The sequence below is a fragment of the Ahaetulla prasina genome, chromosome 9, assembly GCF_028640845.1.
Source record: "Ahaetulla prasina isolate Xishuangbanna chromosome 9, ASM2864084v1, whole genome shotgun sequence".
Taxonomy (NCBI): domain Eukaryota; kingdom Metazoa; phylum Chordata; class Lepidosauria; order Squamata; family Colubridae; genus Ahaetulla; species Ahaetulla prasina.
In genome coordinates this window covers 5,714,111-5,730,224 of record NC_080547.1, presented here as the reverse complement: position 1 = coordinate 5,730,224, position 16,114 = coordinate 5,714,111, and positions in this window count along the sequence as shown.

The following is a 16,114-nucleotide window of genomic DNA, read 5'->3' as shown; positions in this document are numbered from 1 at the left end:
GAATAGAATAGAATAGAATAGAATAGGACAGGACAGGACAGGACAGGACAGGACAGGACAGGACAGGACAGGACAGGACAGGACAGGACAGAATAGAATAGAATAGAATAATAAATATGGAATGGAATGGAATGGAATAGAATAGAATAGAATAGAACAGGACAGGACAGGACAGGACAGGACAGGACAGGACAGGACAGAATAGAATAGAATAGAATAATAAATATGGAATGGAATGGAATAGAATAGAATAGGACAGGACAGGACAGGACAGGACAGGACAGGACAGGACAGGATAGAATAGAATAGAATAGAATAATAAATATGGAATGGAATGGAATAGAATAGAATAGAATAGAATAGAATAGAATAGAATAGGACAGGACAGGACAGGACAGGACAGGACAGGACAGGACAGGACAGGACAGGACAGGACAGGACAGGACAGGACAGGACAGAATAGAATAGAATAGAATAATAAATATGGAATGGAATGGAATAGAATAGAATAGAATAGAACAGGACAGGACAGGACAGGACAGGACAGGATAAGATAGGATAGGATAGAAGCTGGAAGGAACCTTGGAGGTTTTCTAGTCCAGCCCCCTGCTCAAGCAGGAGAACCTATGCTATTTCAGAAGGGGAAGGGAAGAGCACAGCACAGCACAGCATAGAAGCCGGAAAGGACCTTGGAGGTCTTCTAATCCAGCCCATTGCTCAAGCAGGAGAACCTATACTATTTCGGATAAGTGACTTGTCTAGCGTGTCTTCTTAAAAGCCTCCAGTGATGAAGCGATGAGAAAGTGAGAGCATCCTACAAGTTGAACCTCGGTTTGCTCCGAGGAGAGCCTTCGCCCGAGTTGGGCTCTGTTTGCTTCGCTGGGGCAGAGTAAATGGCCCGAGACGGCCTGCGATGGCTTCTTGTCTTCCCCTCACACGCGGAGCCATAAATCCTGATTGTAAAACAAGGGCCAGTCCGAGGCCACCACCCCATCCCCAAAAACAAAGCTGAGGAGGGCTTAGTAAGAGGTGTTAATTTACTAAGTAGAGTTCCCTGCTAATATAAACTGACTTGACTTCTGAGGATTCCTTAAAGCTAGGTTTCTGTAAGCCCAACCCTATGTAAGTTTGAGCCAGGGGTGAAATGCTCCCAGTTTGGACCGGATCACCCAATCTGGTAGCGATGGCAGTGGATGGTTCGGAGAACTGGTAGCAAAAATCCCTGCCCACCCCACCCCCCATGCCCAGCTGCACGATCATCAGAGGTGGCTTTTTTTTTTTTTTACTTTTAAAAGCATTTTTTCTTTGGCCGAAAAAATGCTTATAAAAGTTTTTTTAAAAAGCCTCCGATGATTACGCAGCTCAGCTGGGATCGTCAGGGGGTTTTAAAAGCATTTTTTTCTGCAACCTTTTCGGCTGAAAAGTTTGTTTAAAAAAATCGCATTTTAATAGATCCTCCAATGCCGATTGCAGGCCCTGCTTGGGAAAAAAAGAGACGGCCAGATATTCCAACTGGTTTTAGAAAAGGCTGAGGAACACAAGACAACATTGGTGATGGATGCTAGATGATGCAGAAAGCCAAGACATGGCAAAAAGGAGTCCCTCTGCATGTCTTATAGAAAGGCCTTCAGCTGTGTCATAGGATACAAATAAGCAATCAGGAAACAATATCAATATGAATAGAATAGAATAGAATAGAATAGAATAGAATAGAATAGAATAGAATAGAATAGAATAGAATAGAATAGAATAGAATAGAATAGAACTCCTGAGTCTTCTTAAATAAATAAATAAATAAATAAATAAATAAATAAATAAATAAATAACAGAATAGAAATTTTATTGGCCAAGTGTGATTCGACACACAAAGAATTTGTCTTGGTGCATTTGCTCTCAGTGTACATAAAAGAAAAGATACCTTCATCAAGGTACAACACTTAATGATAGTCATAGGGTACAAATAAGCAATCAGGAAACAAGATCAGCATAAATCATAAGCAACAAAGTTACAGTCATAAGTGGAAGGAGATGGGTGGTGGGAACAATGGGAAGATTAATAGTAGTGCAGATTTAGTCAATAGTTTGACAGTGTTGAGGCAATTATTTGTTTAGCAGAGTGATGGCCTTCGGGGAAAAACTGTTCTTGTGTCTAGTTGTTCTGGTGTGCAATGCTCTGTAGCGTCATTTTGAGGGTAGGAGTTGAAACAGTTTATGTCCAGGATGGGAGGGGTCTGTAAATATTTTCCCAGCCCTCTTTTTGACTCGTGCAGTATACAGGTACTCCATGGAAGGCATGTTGGTAGCCATTGTTTTTTCTGCAGTTCTAATGATTCTCTGAAATCTGTGTCTGTCTTGTTGGGTTGCAGAACCAAACCAGACAGTTATAGAGGTGCAGATGCCAGACTCAATCATTCCTCTGTAGAACTGGATCAACAGTTCCTTGGGTACAACATTTAATGATAGTTATATGGTACAAATTAGCAATCAAATCATACTAGGAAGCAATCAATATAAATCGTAAGAATATCAGCAACAAGTTATAGTCATACAGTCATAAGTGGGAGGAGATGGGTGATAGGAACAATGAGAAGATTAATAGTAATTATTGCTTTGGCCAGCAATTAAGGATCATCTTACTCTAATTGTAGCTGTGAACAGGAAAGAGAAATAAAACTCAACTTGCCTTTCACTTAGAACTGGATTTAATCCTTTAAAAAAATTGACCAGCGTCTAAGTTAGTTGGATGTTGATTTGAACTCCCTGCGAGGGGCAGATTCTTTAGGGCAGGGGGTTCAGCTCCCAGAATTCCCCAGCCAGCATGGGAGTTTGAAGCCCACAGGTTTTAAAGTTGCCAAGGTTGCGGACACCCCCTGCTTTAGGGGATGTTTTGCTTTGTGTTTGCCGGCTAGCTTTGGGGGAAAAGGTCATTCCGTTCAGCAGCTGCCCGTCCCATCTTCTCCCAAATCTCTGTGAGGTCCTGACACTCAGCCAGTCCAGGGAGTGTCAGGCAGAGTGTTAGTCCTCCCCCCCCCCATCCCGAATTCAGAAGCCTGCTGGGAGGTCTTCCTTCCGCTCGCACCCCACAGCACCAACTTTCCACTTCTGCTTCTGCTTGGAACGCTCGTTCGGGACACATCTGGGAAAGTTGGCTTGAGTTGGTCGTGCATCCAAGAATTGGCAAGGGCCGTGAAGCAGACAGGCTGCTGCGGCTGCTACTACTCCTGCAGCAGCAGTTGTGGCAAAAAAAAAATATCTGAGAAATTCAGAAAGGCAAAGCGGAAGCTGCAGGAAATGATCTCAGGGGTGTGTTTGTGTGTGTTTAAAGGTTCCCCTCACACATATGTGCTAGTCGTTCCCGACTCTAGGGGGCGGTGCTCATCTCCGTTTCAAAGCCGAAGAGCCAGCGCTGTCTAAAGACGTCTCCGTGGTCATGTGGCCGGCATGACTCAACGCCAAAGGCGCACGGAACGCTGTTACCTTCCCACCAAAGGTGGTCCCTATTTTTCTACTTGCATTTTTTACCTGCTTTCGAAACTGCTAGACTGGCAGAAGCTGGGACAAGTCACGGGAGCTCACCCCGTTAGACGGCACTAGGGATTCGAACTGCTGAACTGCCAACTGGAGGATAAACAATCTTTTTTTTTTTTTTCATTTATATCCCGCCCTTTTCCGAAGACTCAGGGCGGCTTACACTATGTCAAGCAATAGTCTTCATCCATTTGTATACTATATACAAAGTCAACTTATTGCCCCCCAACAATCTGGGTCCTCATTTTACCTACCTTATAAAGGATGGAAGGCTGAGTCAACCTTGGGCCTGGTGGGACTTGAACCTGCAATATTGCAAGCAGTTGCTGTTAATAATAGGCTGCATTAGCCTGTTGCGCCACCAGAGGCCCCCTTATAAGATATATATATCTTATAAGATATGGGATTTATTTTATCAATAGCTAGATAAAAAAAATAGGTTGAAGTTTGACAGGGATATTTATAATGTAAGAATGGTTGAAATAAACAAAGTATAATGTAATATCATTGGTTTGAATTAAGAAAAGGAAATGAATGATACAAATATAATTAACGTAAAATCTAGTACCTTTTATATGAGGCTAGGGAAGAAACATTCATAGTTAAACAAAAGATCAATTGATTAAAATATTTGGACGTATATTAGATTGGTAAAATGTAAAATAAGATAAATTACATTTTATGAATACGGCGACATTGCACGAAAGCTTTGTAACCAACCGACCGACCCACTGTTTGTATTTTGATTGAAGATGTTTTTTATGTATGTCTGTTTTAGAAAAATAAAAAAAAATTCTCAAAAAAATAACGACCTTTTGATCGACAAGCTCAGCGTCTTAGCCACTGAGCCACTGTGTGTGTTTGCACGTGTGTGCAAATATTGCTGTGTCATTTCATGAGGTTAAATCTACGCCAGCAGCAGTAGTTTGTCAGTCGTGTCCCATTGGCTAGCCTTTGACTTCATCTTTTTCCAACAGAGGGAAAGCGCAAGGGAGCTTAGCGAGCCAACGTGTAGCCAGCCAACTCTGGTTTATTCGATGGAACGTGGTTAAAGAATTCCTAGCTTGGCACGCTGTACGTACCCAGCTGCTAAGACAAATCCCATCCAGACTTAGGGCGATGCAGGAGTTTGGGTCCATCTGGCTGGCGGCGGTGATCCTCCAGAATTTATGCAGGAATTTTCCAGTCCTCTGGAAATACAAACCTGGAAACTGCGACTTCTCGCGTGCCAACATGCATTCCATCCATTGAGCCTCAATCAGGGTATACAGTTGAGTTCCAGGCTTTTTGGACATCATCTTCCATCATTTCTTCTACCAGCATTTCCTTTGGCGAGCAAGGCATTGGGAAGAGAATCCAAAATAACTAACTGCTCTCCCATTACATTCGTCCGTCCCATTAGAGAAGCATGGGGAGGGGGCCTCTCGGTCAAAGAGGGTCATCTTGTGGAACACAGGAAGTGGACCTTTTGCAAACTCAAAAGACGTGGATGTCCCAAAGGTGCTTTTTCTGGAGGCAACTGGACTTTCTTGTTTTATTTCGTTTTCTCTTGAAGACCCTCTAGGGGCCTCTGTGGCTCAGACTGCTAATGCAGTCTGTTATTAACAGCAGCTGCCTGCAATTACTGCAGGTTCTAGTCCCACCAGGCCCAAGGTTGACTCAGCCTTCCATCCTTTATAAGGTAGGTAAAATGAGGACCCAGATTGTTGGGGGGGCAATAAGTTGACTTTGTATATAATTATACAAATAGAATGAAGACTATTGCTTGACATAGTGTAAGCCGCCCTGAGTCTTCAGAGAAGGGCGGGATATAAATGCAAATAAAATAATAATAATAAAAAAATACGGTTCGCTTCTCATCCAAGAAGCTTCTTCAGCTCTTGACTGGATGGGTGGGGAATGGAAGGATTTATAAACTTATTTTTTTAAAAAAATTTATAAAAATGATGTATTAAAAAAAATCAGAACACAAAATACAAGCTGGGTGGATATGACCTAACAGACGACCCTCGCTCTGTCAAAGACCTTGGAGTCCTCATCTCAAAGGATCTAAGTGCCAGAGCTCAGTGTAACAGCATTGCTAAAAAAGCATTAAGAGTTGTTAACCTAATCTTGCGTAGCTTCTTCTCCGGTAATATTGAACTGCAAACTAGGGCATACAAAACCTTTGCCAGACCAATTCTTGAATACAGCTCTTCTGCTTGGAACCCGAACTGCATATTGAACATTAATACAATCGAACGAGTCCAGAGATGTTTCACGAGAAGAGTCCTCCACTCCTCTGCTCGCAACAAAATGCCTTATGCCACCAGACTCGAAATTTTGGGCTTAGACAACTTAGAACTTCGCCATCTTCAATCTGACCTAAGCGTAGTACATAAAATCAACTGCTACAATGTCCTGCCAGCCAATGAATACTTCAGCTTCAACCACTACAATACAAGAGCACACAATAGATACAAACTCATGATCCAAACTAGGGTGCAGAAAATACGACTTCAGTAACAGAGTGGTCAATGCCTGGAATGCACTACCTAATTCTGTGGTTTCATCCCCAAACCCCCAAAACTTTAACCTTAGACTGTCTACAGCCTGCCTTCCATCCAGTGGTGGGATTCAAGTAATTTAACAACCGGTTCTCTGCCCTAATGATTTCTTCCAACAACCAGTTTGCCAAACTGCTCAGAAAGTTAACACCCGGTTCTCCCGAAGTGGTGCGAACTGGCTGAATCCCATCACTGCTTCCATCCCTGTCCTAATGTTTTCTTTTATGCATATCCTTTTCATGTATTTATAGTTATGCTTACACTTGTATCTGTCATAAAATATATGCTTGACAAATAAATAAATAAACAAACAAACAAATAAAATAAAATAAAATAAAATATATTCCTTGCAAGACAGCTGGCCATCTGCATCCTTTTAGAGGGTCGTTGAAACACTTGGAGGTTATCTGTGTCCTCGGGGTCACAGAGTTCTTGGATGAGAAGCAAAACATCTTCAACAAAAAAACCCCAGAAAATCCAGTTGCCATCTGAAAAAGCACCTTCGGGACAACCATGACCTGGAATACTGAAAATCTATAGAAGTGGATGTGTTTTCAGGTGTGAGGATTGGAGGCCCTGTGGTGCGGTTATTGCTTATCTACATAGAGTTGACTCCTTGGTTGTTGTTTATTAAGTTTGAATAATAAATAATAAATAAAAGTTTGAATAATAAATAAATCTTTATCCTTCTCATCTTTCCTATTACCTACTCCTATTGGTATCTTATGAGTATCGCTTTGTTGGTCATATCTTATGATTTATGGTTTATCACTTTGCTGCTTATATGTACACTGAGATCTTATACACCAAAGAGAAATTCCTTTGTGTGTCCAATCACACTTGGCCAATAAAGAATATTCTATTCTATTCTATTCTATTCTATTCCCTTCTGTTATGTTATTGCATTGTTTTTTAATGTTGTAAGATGCCCAATTTAGGGAGGGACGGAAAGAAGGAAGGAAGGGAGGGAGGGAGGGAGGGAGCGAGGGAGGGAGGGAGGGAGGAAGGGAGGAAGGCAATGGGAGGGTGGGAGGTAGGATAAGGGGCGTGCATAAGCGCACAAACATGCCTACCGTTCCTGTCCTACTGTCTTCCTATATATATGCTTATACCTCCTTATATTTACTCATATATGTGTTTATATACTACATAATCTTTTTGTATGATACCTACATATATTGTTGTGACAAAATAAAATAAATAAATAAATAAATAAATTTGCAAGGGACCAGTTGCCAATGACTGGCTATAATTCTCTCAACAGGAATGAATAATAGCAGGCCTGCCCTATTTAAACTGGAAACATCTGAGTAGCAACTTACACAGCAGACTCTGTGGCTGTTGCCATCGAGTGGGCCGTCTAGATTTTTGCAGCTCCAAAGCTACTAGATTTTATCTCATCAGCCTTATAGTTCTGCAAAGAAAAAACAGATGCCAAAAGAAGGCAAACATACATGTCCCAGGATAATGTTGCATGATCCAATCTGGCTGAGTCACAGTGGTGGGATTCAATTTTTTTTTTTACTACCGGTTCTGTGGGCATGGCTTGGTGGGTGTGGCATGGCTTGGTGGGCGTGGCTTGATGGGCGTGGCAGGGGAAGGAGACTGCAAAATCTCCATTTCTTCCCGATCAGCTGGGACTTGGGAGACAGAGAATCGATGGGAGCGGGGCCAGTCAGAATTTTTACTACGAGTTCTCTGAACTACTCAAAATTTCTGCTACCGGTTCTCCAGAACTGGTCAGAACCTGCTGAAACCCACCTCTGGTTGGTCACCTTTGACTAGAGGTTTTATTTATTTATTATTTATTTATTTATTTGTCAAAAAGTACAAAGAAACAAGTAATGGTATAAACATAGACATGGACACATGAAAAAAAATGGGCACAAATAAAAGGATATAAATAGGTAAAACATAGCCGTAAACACATAGAATGATTACATATAATTGGGAACAGTAGGACAGGGACGGTAGGCACGCTGGTGCGCTTATGCACGCCCCCTTAGGGACCTCTTAAGAAACATGAAAGATCCATGGTAGACAGTTTACGGTAAAAGGTAGTGGGATTAGAGAGACTAACAACAGGATCAGGTAGAGTGTTCCAGACATTAACTACTCTATTGCAAAACTCAAATTTCCTACAATTAAGATTAGAGCGAATTACATTGAGTTTAAATCTATGGATGGCCCTTGTATTATTATGGTTGAAATTAAAGTATTCATTTACAGGTAGAATGTTTTGGTAAATAATTTTATGAACTATGCATAGGTTGGAACGTAAACGACATAGTTCGGGACTTTCTAGACCGAAGATTTCAAGCCTGGTGGTATAGGGAATTTTATTTCGAGCAGAAGATTTGAGAACTCTCCTAGTAAAATATCTCTGGACCCTCTCTAATGTAATGATGTCTGAAATACAGTGAGGGTTCCAGGCAGGTGAGCAGTATTCAAGTATAGGTCTGGCAAAGGTTTTATATGCCCTAGTTTGGAGTATAGCGTTACCAGAGAGAAAACTTCTTAAAATAAGATTGACAACTCATAATTATAGTGACCAGACGTCCCGCTTTTGGCGGGACAAACCCGCTTTTTAATAATTTGTCCCCCGTCCCACGGCAATTCCCAAAAATCCCGATTTTTTTTGTTTCACTCCCATTCTGAAAATGGGAGGCAGCAACGCAAGAGGAGGAGGCGGAGAAGGGGGAGTGGCGGAGAAGGGGGCGCGAGAGGGAGGAGAGATGCCGCTTGACTTCACCCGAGAGGAAGAGAAGAGCCGAGAGGAGAGCCGAGCCTGCCTGGAAGAGTGGAGAAGCAGCAGCCGCTCCTCCTCCTTCAGGCAGGTGGCAAGATTCAGCACGCATGCGCAGTGCCCCCCACCCCTCACCCCCCCATCCCCGTCAATGGTGTCCCGCTTTGCCATTGCTGAAATCTGGTCACTTTACTCATAATGCCCTTTTTGCAATGATGTTACAATGAGCTCTGGGACTTAGATCCTTTGAAGTGAGTACTCCTAGGTCTTTGATAGAGTGTGGGTCAACTTTTAGATCGTTTCCAGCCAGCAAATATTTGATGTTCTTATTTCTATTGCCAATGTGCAGGACTGAGCACATTTTTGTCTTCCATGCTTTCAGACTCCTGCTGGAGTCCATCCATGGGGAATTTCTCTCTGGCTAGTTCCCTGAAGATGAATCCAAAAACTCGGAAGACAAAAATCTCTGGTCTAAGACCCAGATTGGATCCTGCAAGGAGGGTTTAAGAACAACATAAGAACAAGCAGAAATTGCAATCGACTCCGTGACTAGCCATGGAGAACAGTTACGCTAAATATTGCCATTAATTCAAAACAGATGAGCCTTGAGCCTTACACACCCATAGCCACAGTTGACCTGACCTTTGCAACTCGCTGAAATTTACCAGAAGCATTGCAACTTCTGTAAAAGATTTCAGATTGATTTAGGGCAGGCCCATAAATAATATTGGTTGGGGGTGGGGTGGGGTTTTTTCCTCTGCCAATCTAGCATATGAATTTGATTTAGTGGCAAGGGGCGAGAGCCGTGTTTGAATGTCAGGCCGACGTAATCTGGGGAATGGGAAGATATTATTAGAATTTCTTGCTAGTACCCATCTTCCATTGAGCTGGCGGCATAAATACAGTACAGCCAGGGGTGGGCCGCTGAGGGTTCGCAGGGAGAACCTCTAGCTAAGATTCTGTGCAGTTTGGAGAACCCTCAAATCCCACTCCTGGCTGGCCCCACTCACCCTGTCCCACCCCTCCCAGGAGTTCCCACACGGCCCATTTTGGATGCAGGTAAGTGCAGGGCGCACACAAAGGCTTGGGTAGGGCGAAAAACGGGCCTACTGGAAGTTTGGGAAGGCCAGAAACGGGTCTGTTTCTGGCCTCCAGAGGGCCTCCGGAGCCTGGGGAGACCGTTTTCGCCTTCCCGGAAGCTCGAGGAAAGCCTCCAGAGCCCGGGGAGGGCAAAAAGCCCTCCCCCCATAGTGCAGGAGGCCAACTAAGCCACGCCCACCATGGCCACACCCATCCAGAACCCCTTGCCAAAATTTCTGAAGCCTGAGTACTTCCCATCTACAGAAGGTTTTAATCTTCTGTATGGGGAGGGCAATATTACTTTTGCTCTCTAACGTGTGTGTGTGAATTTCTACTTAGCATTTATATGCAATAAAAAGAAAAAGTTTTCTTGCCTTCCCTTAAACTTTCAGTCTTTCCTATAAAAGAAAGAGCGCAAGTTTCATTTTTTCGGACGAAGGAGGAAGCATTAATTCAGTTGGACGTCCTCGGCTCTTACTCTCTAAGATGACTTATTTGTCTGGTTGGGGAAAAAAATAAAAGATTTCTGAAAAGGAGCCATTGAAAGCTGCAGCTAATTATGCTCCTGAAGTAATCTGGAGTAAATAGTTTTGATTTCCTTATGCCTGCTGCATGTCCAGGAAATTAATCTGGACTAAGGGCACTTTTAAGCAAAACTCTTGATCTGCAACTCTTGACCAGTTCAGCATCGGCCATTACAGGGGGATCTGGAAGACGTCTCATAAAAAAAAAAAAAAGTCAAAACAGCAGCGGTGAGCATGTAATTGAAATTCGTCCCCATCCTCACATATAGATATTTAAAAAGTGGAGTTATTACACAGTTGCAGTGTAGAAAGTCAACACACAACACAGCCAGAAGAATGAAATATACAGGTCCTCAATGGAAGGCAGGAATTCTGGGAGTTGAAGTCCACAAGTCTTAAAGTTGACAAGGTTGGAGACCCCTGTTCTAGGCCTACCCCCTGCTCAAGCAAGAAACCCTACACCATTTCAGACAAACGCTGTCCAGTCTCTTCTAAAAAAAACCTCCTGTGTTGAAGTTCCCACAAGCTGTTCCACTGATTCATTGTTCTCACTGTCAGGAAATTTCTCCACAATTTCTAGATTGTGAATATGACCCATTTTTAAAACCGCAAGAATATGTTGCAACAATAGTTTTGGGTCCTGTATTTTAAAATGCTATGCTCTGGTATATATTGGTTTTTAATACTACTGTTTACCACCCAGTGGCTGTTGTGCAAAATAAGTGGTAGCTCTATTACATTTTTAAAAATGTATACATAATGAATAAAAGAGGGACGCAGTGGCTCAGGGGCTAGGACATTGAGCTTGTCGATCGAACGGTCAGCAGCTCAGTGGTTCGAATCCCTAGTGCTGCCGTGTAATGGGGTGAGCTCCCTTTACTTGTCCCAGCTTCTGCCAACCTAGCAGTTTCGAAAGCACGTAAAAAATGCAAGTAGAAAAATAGGGACCACCTTTGGTGGGAAGAGAACAGCGTTCCGTGTGCCTTTGGCGTTGAGTCATGCCGGCCACGGAGACGACCACGGAGACGTCTTCGGACAGCGCTGGCTCTTCATCTTTGAAACAGAGATGAGCACCGCCCCCTAGAGTCAGGAACGACTAGCATGTATGTGCGAGGGGAACCTTTACCTTTACCTTAACAAATATAATCTTCAATTCTCCTTGAGGAGAGACTTCAAAAGCCAACTCTCTTCAAATGTGATGAATAATAATAGGGAAAACGTAGAAGGTTTTTTTTAAAAAAGAATGATCGTCTCTGTATTGCATTTTCTTTGGTTGGAAGATAAAGCATCCAAGGATAAAATTTTGAAGCCTTCTCTAACTTTCCATGTCACCCACCCACCTGGATGATTAAAATAAACATCTTTCCTATACTTTGCCTTTAATGTGTGCCAAGTAACCGGTAATATTTATTTTATAAGGCTTCTCCTTCTGCCAGAGGTAACCATTCATTCTGATCTTTATAGAGAATGAAATGCAGCTGTTCGAAAACTCAGCAAAGTCATTCCAGTCTAATAATTCAACTTCTCTACCTTTTCTACTATCCGTTTACCTATTGATTTCATGATTTCACTTGAATTTAAAGGAGAGTCATCAAAGGATTTATACTTCAGTTGATTGTCTTCTTCTTTGTCTTTGTCTTCATCTTCTTTACTTCTTCTTCTCTTCTTCTTCTCTGTTTGCTCTCTTCTTCTTTTCTTCTCCTTCTGGAATTTAAAGGAAAGTCATCAAAGAAGTTATACTTCAGTTGATCGTCGTCTTCTTTTCTTCTCCTCCTCCTCCTCTTCTTCTACTTCTCCTCCTCCTCCTCCTCCTTCTGCTTCTTCTTTGTCTTCTCTTCCTCCTCCTCCTCCTTCTTCTTGAATTAAAAGGAGAGTCATCAAAGAAGTTATACTTCAGTTGATCGTCTTCTTCTTTTCTTCTCCTCCTCCTCCTCTTCTACTTCTCCTCCTCCTCCTCCTCCTCCTCCTCCTGCTTCTTCTTTGTCTTCTCTTCCTCCTCCTCCTCCTTCTTCTTGAATTAAAAGGAGAGTCATCAAAGAAGTTATACTTAAGTTGATCGTCTTCTTCTTTTCTCCTCCTCCTCCTCCTCTTCTTTTTCTTATTTTTTTGTCTTCTCTTCCTCCTCCTCCTCCTCCTTCTTGAATTAAAAGGAGAGTCATCAAAGAAGTTATACTTCAGTTGATCGTCGTCTTCTTCTTTTCTCCTCCTCCTCCTCCTCTTTTTCTTCTTTTTTTGTCTTCTCTTCCTCCTCCTCCTTCTTGAATTTAAAGGAGAGTCATCAATGAATTTAATTTCAGTTGATTGTTGTCTTCTTTCTTTCTTCTTCTTCCTCCTCCTCCTTCTCCTTCTGCTTCTTCTTTGTCTTCTTCCTCCTCCTCCTCCTTCTTCTTGAATTAAAAGGAGAGTCATCAAAGTTATACTTCAGTTGATCGTCTTCTTCTTCTTCTCCTCCTCCTCTTCTACTTCTCCTCCTCCTCCTCCTCCTCCTCCTCCTCCTTCTTCTTCTTCTCCTCCTCCTCCTCCTCCTTCTGGAATTTAAAGGAAAGTCATCAAAGAAGTTATACTTCAGTTGATCGTTGTCTTCTTTTCTTCTCCTCCTCCTCCTCCTTCTACTTCTTCTTTGTCTTCTCTTCCTCCTCCTCCTCCTCCTTCTTGAATTAAAAGGAGAGTCATCAAAGAAGTTATACTTCAGTTGATTTCTTCTTTTCTCCTCCTCCTCCTTCTCCTCTTCTTTTTCTTCTTTTTTTGTCTTCTCTTCCTCCTCCTCCTCCTCCTTGAATTTAAAGGAGAGTCATCAATGAATTTAATTTCAGTTGATTGTTGTCTTCTTTCTTTCTTCTTCTTCCTCCTCCTCCTTCTCTTCTCCTTCTCCTCCTTTTTCTTCTCCTTCTCCTTCTCCTTCTCCTTCTCCTTCTCCTTCTCCTTCTTCTTCTTCTTCTTCTTCTTCTTCTTCTTCTTCTTCTTCTTCTTCTTTTCCTCCTCTCAGTTCAACCCTAAGAGCTTGTAAACTGTTTCTTTCTATTTTTTTAACTTTGCAATGGACCTGGATGTTATATAATTCTTTACAAGAGAACTCTGTATGAACATTTTATGCACCGTATTAAGGATGATACGATATTAAAGTGGTGAGACTCCACGGGATCATTTTTGTGCATTTCTTGGGATATAAAATTTTTGGTCCCTCTCCAACTTAAATCAAAAATAGACTTTGGGGATCAATTAATAAGAGATAGGAGGAAAGGAGCAAGCATTGAATTTGCAGATGGAGGAATTCTTCCATTTTCAAAGAATTCAAAGCTTGACATGTTTCTGTTTATTACAGATTAGTCCGAGTACGAGGTTAAGACTCATAATCTTTTTATCAGTGCCAGTCTCTTTTGGCTCTTGAAACATGAAATAACAGCACACACACACAAGTTAAAGGAACGTAGAGACGGTGGAGGTTTTTAAGAAGAAATTGGACGGTCATTTGTCTGGAATGGTATAGGGTTTCCTGCCTGGGCAGGGGGTTGGACTAGAAGACCTCCAAGGTCCCTTCCAACTCTGTGATTCTGCGATTCTGTGAGTGTTTTCCATTGGCCACAATGTAGTTACAAATTCCCCCAGCAAGATATAGGATGTCTTTCTCAAAGAATATTATTACTCAGGTTTTTCAGTCTGATGTCCTGCAGATTTGCTGCCTTCATATCCCATCCTTGCCAACCAACCTGGGCTGTGAAAGACATCTGTTTACACAACGTAGGTTTATCAGTGGTCATGTACCTAGCAATAGGACAAAGTGGGACACCTTGCCACAGGCAACTTGCTGAGACCAACTATCACAAATAGAATAACAGAGTTGGAAGGGACCTTGGAGGTCTTCTAGTCCAATCCCCTGCTTAGGCAGGAAACCCTACACCACTTCAGACAAATAGTTATCCAACCTCTTCTTAAAAGCTTCCAGTGTTGGAGCATTCACAACTTCTGCAGGCAAGTTGTTCCACTCATTAATTGTTCTGACCGTCAGGAAATTTCTCCTTAGTTCTAGGTTGCTTCTCTCCTTGATTAGTTTCCATCCATTGCTTCTTGTCCTGCCTTCTGGTGCTTTGGAGAAAAGGTTGGCCTTCTTTGTGGCAACCTCTGAGCTATTGGAACGCCGCTATCATGTCAATCCTAGGCCTTGTTTTCATTAAACTAGTTACACCCAATTCCAGCAACCACTCTTTATATATATCTTTATATATGTTTATAACTCGCCATGGCCAACTCAGCATGGACAAGGTTGCTGCAGGACAACTGACCATGGCCAAGTCACCATTGCCAATTGACCATGGCCAGTTTGCAACTCTCTGTGGCACAATTTAACAATTCTATTTAATGCTTTAAAATAAAATTATTTTAATTTTTGCCATTCACTTTTGACTGCGTCCTTCCTTTTGCATCCTTTCTTTAATTTTTTTTTTAAAGACAATTTTTTTTTATTTTCCATAATAGTTCCCACAGTTTAACCAGTGTACAATACAATCACTTATACAACAATCGATCCTATACTCAAATTATGCTCAATCCGGGCTGCTCGACCGCCACTCCCTCCCTTAATCCTTTCTACCCTTCTCATCCTTTCAACTTTCCCCACCATCCTTCTCCTCACTTTTCTACTTCCCCTCCTCTTCCCCACTTCTCACTACCATCCTTTCTAACCCTCTATCTTCTCCTCCTTCTTCTCCTCCTATCCTTTCTTCTCCCTCCCTTCTTTCCTACCTACCTACCTACCTACCTACTTTCTTCCTTCTTTACTCCTCTTTCCTTACCCTTTCCCTTCGGGAGTGGTTACCGAGCAGCCCCGACTTTACACCATTCCAACTTGTTTAATTCTACCATTATTTCTGTACAATGGCAGTCAATCAATTTATAATCTTCCCCTTCCCCCTCCCCCATTCCCCCCCCCCGAGACTTCCCAGAACAGAATACAGGGTATTGTAACTAACAAACATAATCTAAAATATAACATAGAACATATTCCATTTCACACCATCACACCATCACACTATCAATTCCCTTCTTTCTTAAACTCTAATACATGTCAATTCCTAACTTCACTCAAAAACTAATTGATATTTTTTAATCTGATACCTATTTTGAATATAATCAATCCACTTTCTCCATTCCAAAATATATTTTTCTTGTGTACCGACAATTGGAGAATGGATTAGTAAAGTATCAAATTTAGCAGAAATGGCAAAAATTTCTGCCTACTTTCTTTAATTATTCTGTTCCACCATTTCTTTGATATGAATAGAAAACTCTTGTCCCGCAGTGAGTTGTCCTGTAGCGAGTTGGCCATGGTGAGTTGGCCATGGTGAATCATCATAGACCCCAATAGGAACAGCTACATTGCAAGTCAAGAGAGGTTAGTGATTTAGGTGTTCCACTATGACCAGAGAAATCTAAGTTCAAGGCTACCTTCAACCATAGAATCTCACCAGGTAGCTGGGTCACAAATAAATAAATAAAACCATCAGCTTTATTCAGACAACATGACATAACCAAGTCGATTAAAAACTTAACAGCTGCATGCGAACTGTGCTTAAAAAAAAAAGTTTGTGAAGTTGGGGGCACAATTCTTTAACAACCGCCTTGCTTAGCAATGGCAGTTTTGTTCCCAATTGTGGTTATAAGTTGAGGACTGGTCAGGCACAAAGGATCAGCAC